The 13774-nt window shown below is 38.9% G+C and overlaps 1 protein-coding gene across 2 annotated transcripts in view; it reads right to left on the bottom strand.

The window, feature by feature from the left end:
* The window catches only part of LOC113545970 (probable ubiquitin carboxyl-terminal hydrolase FAF-X), a 51255-nt gene that overhangs the window by 35759 nt on the left and 1722 nt on the right, over positions 1–13774 (bottom strand). The window lies entirely within an intron of this gene.

Below are 13774 nucleotides of genomic sequence, written 5' to 3'. Positions count from 1 at the left end.
TGATGGTGAGGGCCATTACAGGAAACGATTTTGTTTCCAGCACTGATGCTGACAGAGACAAGGCTCATTTACTCAGAGGATTCATTGAAGAGTTTGAAATCAGGTATGAATCCCTTAAGTCATGTAATATTTTTTTTTAGGTTTTGATCCTTCATCTTGGCCTCAAGAAATGCAAGCCCTCCACAGTATTGGCAACATGACAATCGGCACCATTCTTCTTGTTACTCTAATATCTACAAGGTACATTTTACGCTACCTTAGAGCTGTGCAGTGTGTGTGAGAGAGGGGATTCTCACATCTCAATATAATATAAAAGAAGTACAGATTCTGTCTGTCACATACTCGTCTCTCAGCCTGATGCACCTTCACTTGTCAGGGATAACCACAGACACATTTGACCCAAAGCTAGCTGTTGACCTATGGATGTAAACAGCTCATTGCATTGGGAAGTGCAGGATCTTCCACCATCCAGGAAGCACATCATCCTGACCCATGACGGAAACTGAGGACAGTGAGGAGGGCAGTGAGGAAGATGACTGTGGCAGTGAGGAAGACGACCATGCCCCCACTGCCGCGGTTGTCTTTCTCACTGCCCTTCTCACTGTCTCCCTGTGTGTGATCACGGTGATGTATGTAATGTATTACATGTATGTAACGTATGTGACAAATAAAGAACCTTGAACCTTGAGTTTACTTATGTGTGCTTTGTTTGTCCTTTTAGAGACATCAGGAGCCAGAGAGAGATGCAGCTGACAGTGTTGGCACAACCAGTCATGAAACATGAACTTGAACTTCGTGAGGCCTCAAACTAGTTTGGACTGTTTGCTTTCTTTAGGTTTGAATTTATGAGAAACACCATCTCCAGCAGGGTCGGAAATTGACGAGGGCTCTGGGCAAAAATGCCCCAGATATTTCAAACGCAAGGGCAAAAAAAGCCCCTGTAGTTAATTCCTGTTTTTTATTAGGAACATTTGGTATACTATATATGCTAAATCTAAAGACCAATCTAGGTTAATTCACGAGGTAATTTTTTAATTTCTGCACATACATTATTTTTTTTTTTTTAATTTCTGTACATCCGTCTGCGTGCTGTGACTCGCGCGATAATGCAAGTGTTGTTATTGCACAGCAAAGATGGAGCGGTTTTTAATTAAAGAGAATAAAATAAGCCATGCAAAACCGGGCATGCCATCAAACACTCCAACACCACAGAGAACCGAAGACGTCTATCTACTATCGAGTTGTGGAAAATGGACTGTCTCGATACCGAGACTTATGCTAATGGCGATCTGGCTATCTTCTGGCTCTATGATATATTAGTCATTGTTTGTAAGTTGGTTTTGTGTACACTTTTGTCATTGGATGACCACGAAAAATACACTAAGTAATTAAATGGTATGCAAGATGTTTTTAGCTAATAAATTTGTAATGAAAATGAATACACACCAAAATGTTTGACGTAAATGGGTGACACTGTGTTTTATATGGTCAGAAAAAACACCAGCTGTGACAACCAGGCAGTGTGTGTGTATATGGACTGTGCTTTCTTGTATGTTTTTAGTAAATGTGACATGTAAAAATATCTGCACTGACTGCTTTATCTTTATGAACATGTATCACCACTATATGTGATCACAAAGTTTGTTAGTTCAACAAGATTCACTCCTATTCTGCTGTTAAAACTTTCACAAGTTCCTGCGTCCCTAAGGGGTGGGGACAGAAAGTGCTTGGCCAACTTTATTGCTGGAAATATTTTATGAGACTGAAATTTAAGGAGACTGATTAATTTATGTGACTGACTAATTAAATTTAAATTAAACCACTATATTGCTGGCATGTACCTTGCATTTCTAGCGGCTCCTGTATAAACAGACTCATTTCCCCTACACCAAGGTTTTCTTTTTTTTTTTTTCATTGGTTTTTCACTTGAATTTTGTTGGTTGCTGTATCACACTGAAAGTGGAAAAAGATCTGACGTGATCTTTCTTTTTTTTTTACATCACGAAAACCTGTAATTTTAACATAGGTGTACAGAATTTTTATATCCACTGTATAGATACACTTGGCTTACATTGCCGAAGGTTTGTGGCCACCTGACCATCATACCCATTCCAGATTTAGTCCCCCCTTTGCTGTTATAATAACCTTCTCTCTTCTAGGAAGACTTTCCACTAGATTTTGGAATGTGGTTGTGGGGATTTGCCCATTCAGCTGCAATAGCATTAGAGAGGTCAGGGACTAATGTCGGGTGAGAAGGCCTGGGGTGCAGTCAGTGTTCCAGTTCATCACAAAGCTTTTCAGTGGGGTTGAGGTCAGGGCTTTGTGCAGGTCACTCTAGTTATTCCACTTCTATCTTGACAAATCCTGCTTTGCACACAGGGGCATTTTCATGCTGGAACATGTTTGGCCTTGGCCACTTCGTTCTACTAAAGAGAAATTGTAATGCTATGGCATGTAAAGACATTCTCTACATTGTGTGCTTTCAACTAGTGCTGGGAGATTAAACAATCTTGATTTGGATTGCATTAAAGTTTTCCTCAATAACAATAATAAGCTCGGGGTGTTCAAATTTGATGCTCTTTCATTTCTATTTTCCTGTCTAACTTGCCAAAATAGCCAACTGATGCAAGCTGATTATGCAGCACATAGGATTGGCACAAAGCCAACACAACAACCAATCAGGCTGCACTCTGCATTGAAGTGCCACTTGAGGGAATCACATCTAAACAACAACGGTGACAAGCTACAGAAAGGTGGCAAGTAGAGAGAGACCGGGGGCGAAAGAGAAGACCAAGGTAGGTCATCTGCTCTTGATGACACTGTTCCAGATAAAGACCATACCACTTCCAGTTCGGATAGCTAAAGTCTGACCAAGCTCAGTTCAGCGCTAAAACGCAAAACATGGCATCCAGTGTCGACAAAGTCTGTAAACATTACCTATTCGTTCCACCATTTAAAAATACCACCCAGCTGAATACACGTGGAGTGTTAAAGTGCATTCAAGTGTTGATAGGCGGCAATCAAGCAGTGGACTTTCTCCTGAACAACAGTCGACTGAGTAAACTTTTGCCACCAAGGGGCTTCCGAGTGGTGCAACAGAAAAGCTTTCACCCTATCAACCGGAGATTGCGAGATCCTTGGCCGAGAGCCCAAGAGAGCAAAACTGGCCGTGCTGTCAGGGAAGGAAGTGTGGCGTACTCTCTCTACCCTATCAATCACAGCGACACTAGCTAATCACGGGTGTCTGTGAGCTCATGCATGCGGAAGTGTGTGGATAGCACTTTCCTCCGACTGTGTTACGTCACTCCAAACATTGCATGAGCATCAGTTTAGGGAAAAATACATAAATAAGAAAATTAATCTTTTCCTGTCGCCAAAAAATAAAAGATCTTCTGGTGAAAGTTGGTCTAAATATGAAATGGGATACAGTCATAAATATGCATGATTTACTGATAAACAAACAGCCATAACAAAATTACGCTATTAGGCTAATGGAGCACTATAAAAGCTAGCTAGCATTAGGTTAAATATTCCATACATCCATTTTCTGTACTGCTTATCCTAAACAGGGTCGCAGGTCGCAGGGACTCTGGAGCCTATCTCAGGGGGGACTTGGGGCACAAGGCGGGGGACAGGGTGCCAACCCATCGCAGGGCACAATGGCACACACTCTTTCACTCACTATGGACAATTTAGAGATATCAATCAGCCTATAATGCCTGTCTTTGGACTGAGGGAGGAAACTAGAGTACCCGGAGGAAACCCCTGAAGCACATGGAGAACATGTACTTAAGAAAAAAGAAAAAGAAAAAAAAAAAAAAAGGCACAAGAAGCAGACACTGGAATCGAACCCTCAACCCTGGAGGTGCGAGGCAAGCGTGCTAACCACTGAGCCGTTGTGGCCCCTCTATAAATATGTGTAAATTAGACTATTAGACTATATAACTTTTCTATTCAGTAATCCATTATCCATATTTCGATATTTTTGAAATAACACAACAATAAATCCGTAGAAGCAGAAAAACATTTTAAAAGCACCAAAAAAAAAATAAATAAAAATTCAAACTGGGGGCTGCAGTTCTCTCTGTAACCTATTCCATGACTTTCATATGATGCCATTAAGTACAGTAGAGAAAGAAGGGTTCTGTCATGTATATCTGTATAATATTTTTTATACTGTGTGGATGTATATTATGTTCTGATGATAAATATTTTAAACAGTAATGAACATTTGGTTTATTCAGTCTGCATTGTTTAGAAGGATATTCTTTAAAAACTGTGACAGTGTTAAGAAATCCAATATCGTGAAAATTATCAAGATCAATCAATACAGAAAATTTCTCATGATAACGTTTCTAGCCATACTTTCAAGTTTGTGGCAACAGTTTTTGGAAGGTGTGTGTGTTCATCTGGTATCCACAAACCTTTGGCCTTATAGTGTATATTCTATACAACATGATTAATCAGTGGCTCTAACCAATGTTCTATGTCTAATTTGGTAATATTAATAGCCTATATACTGCTTTATCTTTTACATGAGAATCACAAAGGTCGTAACAGCACAGGAAAGTATTTTAGGGCAAATTTGCCATTGACCACTTCCTAAATGTCGCAAAATACCAGGTTTCATGACGTGAAATAAAAACATCTTGTAATGCAGGTGGCTTGCTCCTCTGTAAATTGAAATTGAAAATGGTTCAACTACCCAAATGGCCAACATTTAAGTTTTATGAAACCAGCCTGATAACCCGACCAGAAAGCATACATTCAAAACAAAGCTGCCTATTTTTGCACCTACAGGCATGTTTCAATACTGTTGTTTGTTTATGCATGCATCTGCACATCATCATTCACCATGCTTTTACACTAGAGGTCCAAAAAAAAAAAGAAAAAGAAAAAAATGGGTCAATCCAGTCTATTAAAGGAAGACGCAGTAATTTACAAATTAGCTTACTGCATGAAAACAACTGACCAAATGTTAAATTCTATTTTTGTACTGATACTCATTTTTGTTCCTTTTTTTTTTTTTTTTTTTTTTTTTTTTACATTCACCTGAATATGTAATTTAAGACTACTAAAAAACAAACCAGGAATTATTTATGTTTTTCAAAATGTTCATCAACAAGCAATGGTCAGTAGGTTCCGAAAGTATCCCGACTTTTCGCACACTGTATTGTTTGTTTATAATTTAACGCCATGCCAGCTACCATGGCAATTTTCATGGCGAGAAACAGGTTAAATGGCAACAAATTTTTTAAAGTTTATCTTCAATTAAAAAAAATATATAAAACTAAATCGGGCCTCACTTCATTAAAAATCTTAAAAATGAATCAACTCAAGGAAAAAAAAAAAAAAAGAGTTCTAGTGGAGTTGAAACGATCACAATCCACTAAAATAGGCCTCAAAGATACTGGACTTTGGCATAACGAGAGGATCTTCATCCGTTAACACAAACTTGAGTGAGTCTGGAGGGTTAGGGTTAGGGTTTGAGTCTGGCAACTGGTGTAGATGATATGGTCCCAGAGATTATCCAAGTAGAGACAACGTTTTCTACCAGCAACAGGATTGATTTTGTAAAGTTTATTTGATCCCAATAGGTTTACCATTTTTTGAAGACATAAGAGTTTATAACGGGTTTGACATTTTTTGAGCTCGAAGATGAGGCTGCCTTGTATCCAACAAAAACTCATTTTAAAATTCTGTGCCTCCAAGGACTGCAGTCCATTTAAAATGTCCACAAAAGTTGAGTTCATTTTTGAGGGATGCCAGCGTTTGAAGATATGATTTTGAGGCTGTTTTAATATGATAAATAATAGCAGAGGCTTCTGCAGTAAAAAACTGAACTATGGCTGGGAATTGGTATTGGATCTGTTTGAGATTTTTTTTTGTTTCTTGTTAGATCCATGATTATGTTTGTTTTTTTGATAATCCAGGAGGAGAATATTGCAGAAGTGTGTCTGACTTAGTACACATCAACTTTTATATTTTCTAGATGGGGCTTATAATCTGTAGTCCAAAGGGACGAATATGCCTTGGCTTTTCCTCCTACAACAATGAAGACTGAGGTGAGAATACTACATGATAAGATGGATTATTTTTATTAGTTGATAGCTTTGTTGTATATTGCAGGGCTAATTTGAGATGTCTATTCTCCAAAGAGAGTTCATTAGCCTCAACATTGGTGAGGTTCTGAAGGCCCCCTAGGACAGACCTTGATGGTGAATAGTATCCAACAGCCAGATATATGATTTCCTAGCTGAGCCATTCCCCATACTTCCATAATCCAGACGTGACCAAATCAGTGGTCTATAAAGTTTCAGCAGAACTGAGCTTTCTGCTCCCTACTTAGTCTTGGCTAAAACCCTGAAGATACTCATGGCTTTAAAACAACTGTGTTTTAAACTTTGAAGTGAGGATAAGGGACAATTTATCAAAGGTTATGCCAAGGAATTTTGTCTCTTTGACAACTCAGATTGGGTCGAGGTGGTGAGAGTGTAATTGGCAAAAATGCACACAAAGAGTTTTGGTCTTTGAGAACTTGAAACCATTTGATATGTACCAAGATTTTCCGATTTTCCATTCAATACTATGCATGAATTTACCTCTGTAACAAATACAGACGTCATCCTTATAAAGCCTGCGGTGGATTGCTGGCCCAATTACTTTTGCAATCTTGTTTATTTTAATAGTAAAAAGAGTAACTGATATAATACTACCTTGAGGCACTCCTAGCTCTTGTCTGTGTAAGTCTGAGGTGTTACCTACCCAGACTTCAAGCAGTCTGTTAGATGAAGTTGTCAATAAAAGTAGGCAGCCGTCCTCTGAAACCAAGCAAATCATTTAAAATACTGTACTTCCAGGTCGTTATGCGTTTTCTAAATCAAAGAGAACAGCAATCGCGTGTTCCTTTCTTATAAAGGCATCACATGCGTATCTCTCAAGCCTGATGAGGTGATGTGTAGCACTTCTTCCTTTTCTAAACCCACACTGAGCATTACTTAAGATGACTGGACTCCAACATCCATACAAGGCATTCATTAACCATTCTCTGGAAGGTTCTCTCTGATCTTTCCCTGTGTTTGGAATGGGAATGAATTCCGCTTCTTTCCAAAAAGATGGAATATGTCATGATATCCAAATGGAGTTAGAAATTTTTTTAAAAGCAAGCAGTATGAGTAGTATGAGGTAAAGTCTTTAAAAACTGATAATGGATGTTATCTGGACCAACAGCTGTATCATGTGATCTGTTTATGGCCCGCAGTAACTCTTCCATGGTAAAATGTTGGTTATACGATTCCAAATTATCAGAGAAAATGTTAACACTTTTCTTTTCTTCTGCAGCCTGAACAACTTGAAAAGCAGGAAAAGGAAGGCAATTTTTCAGTAGAATTTCTGCACGAGTTCTGCAAAAGTTTCTGCAAGGAATTTCTTGTTTCGTGGTTAATATTTTATCTTGACTGCAATTCCTGCCCATCATACCGCAAATTAGATTCCAAACCTTTTTCGGAGAAGTCTTTGCTGAAATGCTGGATACAAATTGTCTCCAACTTTGCCTCTTAGCGTCATTAATTACTCTCCGTGCTCTGCTTATTTTTAATTTGATGAGGTTTTCAGCTGTTGGACTTCTGAAATAAGATCGTTCTGCCTTTTTCTGCCCTTTTATAGCACTTTTGCTGTTGTCATTGAACCACGGCAGACGATTACGTTTCGTATCGGGTGATGTTTTTGGAATAGTATCATTTGCTTATGGAAGTTAAAATACTAGTAAATGTTTTAATAGGATCTGGGTCATCTTAAGAAAAAGAATTAAACCTCTCGTGACACAGAGATGGAAAGAGGCACCTTTTTTTGGGTTTTTAAAATGCCATCCTTGTGCACTAGACCCTTCTCCTCTTCCTGTGAGAACTAGAATAAGAGGAAAATGGTCACTTCCACTGAGGTCACGCCACACTCTCCACGTAAGATCCAGTAATAGCTCTGGCTGACACATAGTCAAGTCAATCGCTGAATAGGTACCATGTCCTGGGTGTAAACAGGTTGGAGATCCATTATTTAGAAGGCATATGGCATGAAGGTCAATGAATTCTCTTGCCTCTTATGTTACTCTGATTACCACCCCATAAAGCACTGTGGCTATTAAAATCCCCCATAAGCATGAAGGGTGGGGGGAGCTGCTGCACAAGGCTGTCCAAGTCATGGTGTGTTAGGGTCATGTCTGGTGGAATGTATATTGAGCACACTGTATGAGCTCTCTGGAGTCATACGCACTGCTGCTGATCCGACTATGTAGCACTTTATTCTGTATTAAAATAGCCGTGCCACAAGAAGCGCGTCTGTTGTTTGCAGCCAAAGAATTTAAAACTGTACAATTTTTAAAAGACAAAGTAGTGTCAGCTGAAACCGAGTTTCTTGCAGATAGAAGGAAAGAGGATTAAAAGTCGCAGCTGCAGCAATTCAGCAAAATTAGCGCTGAAGCCAAAACAGTTCCACTGGATGATGGTACAGTCCATAATTAAATAGGAAGTACTGGTACACTCCCCTCTCCCTCGTTCTGCCTATTGGGGAATGGCTTCTGCTGATCACTCTCTCATTTCGACATCTTTAATTGGTTTGGTTTTTATGTTCTTGTGATACGTTATTGAGTTGATGTTAATTGTTCGATTTTTCATTAAATGATGACTAAAAAGACTCCTTTACTATTTCTGAATTATAAACAATGCAAAACAATGTACATTTGTCTGTACAAAGCTGTATAAATAAATTTTAAAAATTGATACATGCAGAGGTTAAATATTGTAAACAAGCTGGACTACATGTTTACCATATCTTAAAAATCAATCACTCAGTCAATCAATCAATCAATAGCTCAACCTAACAAACAGCTACACTTAAGCCCGCTTGGGAAATAAGATTTAAAGTGTGAGCAAACACACTGTGTGTGGTGTTAGACCGACCCCCTTCCACTGATACCTCCGTACTTCATGCAATTTCCACAACATTCCAAAACGGCTGATTTCAACACTGTTTAGCTCGCAGCTATGATTAGTCCAGTATGTGTCTCAAACGTGGAGAGTTTGGAACACAAAACTTCTGCACTTGCTGGTCATTGCATGTTCTGTTATAGTAATGTACCTCTGGGTATCTCAGAAGTCTTTCTGCCTGTTGTTATTGCTTTGCTATTCGCCTCTTTTATGGTTTGTGTCACATTTGCTTTTGTTTCTCTGTACAGGGTTGGTAGTGCAGAAAGACAAAAGTATGGCCGTGACAGAATTTCAGCTCTAATGTGTTAACTGGAAGCCAAAATCCATCATTATTGATTACAGAAAATGGCCTCATAGCCTTTGCAATAAAAACCCCAGATGCACCTGGCTATTTCTTGGCTCTTCTATTGGAGTGGAGAAGCAGCAAAGCAAAAGCACTCCTTAAATATGTCAGACCTATGAGCACTTTCATCCTCGCAGGCAGAGGCCAAAGCTGTGCGTTGTAAAAGGTGCATCATATCGGTAGTGTTAGCAGTTCTTCTGCAAGATTTGCAAATTGCTTGGTTTTGTAAGTTGTCACACCTAGGATTTAAAAGATGACGGGGCATTCTGAATTTCAAATATCCCTTCCCTAGTCTCGTATTCGTTTTTATCTGTTTCCATGTGAGTGCGCTATGTACAAATGAGACTAAAGCTGCAAGACTGAAATATGACTTGGTGTGGGTTGTACATATTGGAACGTACCACTTGGAGTTCACCCCCGCAAGTTCAATTATTGTCTCATCAGACCAGAGAATCTTTTTCCTCGTGCCCTCAGAGTCCTTTAGGTGCCTGTTACATGCCTTTTACTCAGGTTTGGCTTCTCTCTAGCCACTCTAGCATAAAGGCCTGATTGATGGAGCATTTCTGAGAGGGTTGTCCTTCCTGCAGGTTCTCCCAGGTTCACTGCGGAGGATTTCTGAAGCTCCGTTAGAGTGGTCACTGGGTTACTCCCTGACCAAGGCCCTTCAAGCCCAATTACTGAGTTTGGGCGAACGGTCAGCTCAAGGAAGCATCCTGGTGATTCCAAACTTCTTTCATTTCACAAAGATGGAGCCCACTGCGATCCTGGAGACATTCAATGCTTTAGAAATGTTTTTTTTTTACCCTTGCCCAGATCTATGTCTCGATACAATTTGATTGAGGAGGTCTATGGAAAGCTCCTTGGACTTCACGTTTTGGTGTTTGGTCTAACATGCACTGTGAATTGCTGGACCTTATAAACACGGATGTCTGCCTTTCTAAATCATGTTCAATCAATTGAATTTACCACGTAAACTCCAGTCAAGTTCTAGAGACATCTCTAGAAAATCAAAGCAAACAGGATGCACCTGAGCTCAATTTGGAGTGCCTTAGCAAAGGGTCTGAATAATTATCTAAGGATGCTTTCACACCTATTAGTCCGGTTGCTGAGTGTGAATCAGAGCTAAACTGAAACTTTTGGTTCATGTTCTGTTTGGTCTGTTTTGTTTTCCCATTGCACATAAATAACCAAACTAAAAATATTGTCTGGAACGCATGCAGAAAATTTGGTCAGAAATATCATGACAGAAAAGAAGTAGACAAACCTTTGGAAATGGGGAAATCTTAAACCTCACCAGATCACAGAACACAGAGCTCAAAATATTACCAGATAATTATAGAAATGACTAATTTCTAGCAGACCCCCTTATCCAGAGCGACTTATGGACGTGCTTTGCAGTCTCGATCAAAAACACATCCTCAAGCTAGTTCACTAGGACAGGGACTAACAATACCATTGAGAACATTTTGTGAAAACCATTCATTTTAAATTATTGACATTAATTTAAGAAAATATCAAAAAATAAAGAAAGCATCCCAACACAAACCCATAAATTAAGACAAATAAAACTAATCATTAAATTATGACAAAGGAAATGGTGCTGTACAGACCGAGGACAGGTCGGTCTGTCTGCGAATACCCAAGCCGTAAACAAATGCCTCAGCTGACAGTAGTTTAGCGCTCGCTTTTTATTATTAATGTAATTAAATATTTTTACTGGCATAGTAATGACATAACACTTTCTGTTTTTCAGGCTTCACCCTGATCATTCACTTCAAGTCAAAAGACTTCCACTTTTGTTTTTCAGTGTATATACTGTGATCATTCGTTTCGTGCTCACAATTGTCTGTGCACTGAAATTTTTATGGAGATTTGGGCGTGACTACATGCAAATCACTGTGTTATGCATGCGCCTGGTAATTTATGGCTGATTTTTTTTTTTTTAAGTTGGGTTTGGTTTATGCAAGCATGTAAACACAGTGTAGAAAACGATGTTTTCCTGCCAGCACAAACTGTGGCGCAGATACAGTCAGTGCCTCCCGGCTCCCAGGTCCGGGGTACGAGCCTGAGCTCCAGTTACTGCCTGCAAAGCTTCTGCATATTGAATGTGATGTTTGTGATGTCAGTCTTGAGCCTAAGCTTACTAGGCAACACTTTAAACAGCAGTTTTATAGTATTTAGTATTTTCATCATTTATCCTTTGTCATTTGAGTACCACTTTTCAAGGACAAGGATCTATTTATTTTTTTAGCATTTTTGTAGATGATAAAACTAAGTGAATTTAGAGTTTTCAGGAGTTTATATTATATATATATATATATATAAACTCTTCTGTCTTGCTAACAATTTAAGCAAACTGAAATACTGTGTTCCATATCACAAATATAAAATAATTAGGTTTTGATAGTCTTGCCATATCAACCACTCCTACATCTGATAGCTAGATCAGTGCATTTCTTCTTTAACGGCTCTACTGGCGAAGTTTGTTACACATGGAAAGCTCTGGAAAGTTGGCTGTTTCAAGAACACTTCCAATTTCAAAATAGCTGCTTTGTCTAATTTCTTATCAATGACAAATACTGTTTAAGTAACCAGCGAACCAGTGAAAGGTGGTTAATTTATTACCAAAAAAAAAAAAAAAGAGCACAGTTCTGACAGTAAATCACAAGAAAATCACACAGATATTATGAGGCTTGTTTTAATGTTATTTGTTACTATAGACATGATAACTCATAGGTCAATTTACATAATTTAATTCTATCAACAATTTATTATCTTTTAAAGCATCATTTATAAAAGTATAATTGTTGTCATGTTGAACCATTCTTTAAGAAGCTGTTTAATTTAGCATGTATGGAAGGACAGGGAGGAATAAAAGAGAGTTAGTGAGGGAAATGTTTATTGCTGCTATAACTTAAATGATAACAGGAACTTCTACAACTTATCAGGACATTCCACATTACGTGTAATGGTAAATCAACACCTAGACAAGATCCTTACCATAGCGACCGCCCTTGTAGAGTGCACACAAACATCTCACAGTGCTCAACTAAAACTGACGAGCAACAGCATTTTACGGTAAGCAGTTACCGTAAACCGCTGTATATACATGCACTCCAGTTTCTACAGCAGCTGGCGGGACTGCAGTCTGAATGCAGGCTGTTTGCTGTGCTTGATGTAAGTCACACTCGAGTCTACAAACAATTCAGAAGCAACTTGTTTGTCATGCTGCCAGTGGCGTAACCTGACATTAATTTCATCGGGATGAGGAAATATACGAAATAAAATCTTGATTGTTTTCCTTATCTGTACAATTAAATTGGTAAGTGTTACGTCCTCGTGCATTTCAGGTAGATGTCAGATAGCAGTAGGAGTGCTGATGACATAAATATGTTATTTAATCATTTAAGGCCCAATCTACTGTCAAACAATCTTTCCATATTAATAATGCTGGCATAAAATAGCTCTGTGATGGTTCCACTGAAAATGATTAAAATTACACCTTATTATAAAACCTGATCTACTTTCATTTTGCAGTAAACTCCTGCAGCTCCTTCCCCAGCTCTCACCTCGATATCTCTGTGCGCATAGTGCAGCTATTCAAACAGAAACAGGAAAAATGCATCATCCCAACTGGCTAATCCTGTTTCTTTTCACAGCAGATGGTATCCAATAAAATGCAATTAAACAAAAGGTCCACCTGGTCTTTTTCCAGTCTTCGACTACCAAGTTTCAGTGAATCAGTGCTCGTGATAGCCTCTGATTCTTGTTCTTAGCTGACAGGAGCGAAACCTGATGTGGTCTTCTGCTGTTGCATCTCCTCCACCTCAAGGTTTGATGTACTGTGCGTTCTGACATGCTTTTCTGCACACCACGGTTGTAAAGAGTTCTTACTTGAGTTACTATAGACTTTCTATTAGCTCAGACCAGACTGTTCATTCTCCTCTGATCTCTCATCAACAAGGTGTTTCGGCCTGCAGACCCTCTGCTCCCAGGATGTTTTTTGTTTTTCGCACCATTCTGTGTAAACTCTAGAGACTGTTGTATCTGAAATTTCCAGAAGATCAGCAGAAATATTCAAACCAGCCCAACTGGCACCAACACCCATGCCACAATTAGAGTCACACACAGATCACACACAGATCACACTTTTTCCCCATTCTGATGTTTGATGTGAACCTTTACTGAAGCTCTTGACCTGTATCTGCATGATTTCATGCATTGTCCTGTTGCCACATGATTGACTGAATGGACAACTGCATAAATGAGCAGGTGTACGGGTGTTCCCATTAAAGCAGACAGTGAGTGTATAATGCAATATCTGCAAAGTTTTGAACATCATCTTCCGGAGGATTCTGGAGATCCATTTGCTCATGAAATTCCACAATGAACTGATTACAGTTAGTGTCCAAATGAGTTATCCAGAGGGTACAGAATTGTTATTATTACT

Source organism: Pangasianodon hypophthalmus, chromosome 2 (assembly GCF_027358585.1).
Source record: "Pangasianodon hypophthalmus isolate fPanHyp1 chromosome 2, fPanHyp1.pri, whole genome shotgun sequence".
NCBI classification, from domain to species: Eukaryota; Metazoa; Chordata; class Actinopteri; order Siluriformes; family Pangasiidae; genus Pangasianodon; species Pangasianodon hypophthalmus.
This window is presented reverse-complemented; position numbering and strand designations above follow the sequence as displayed.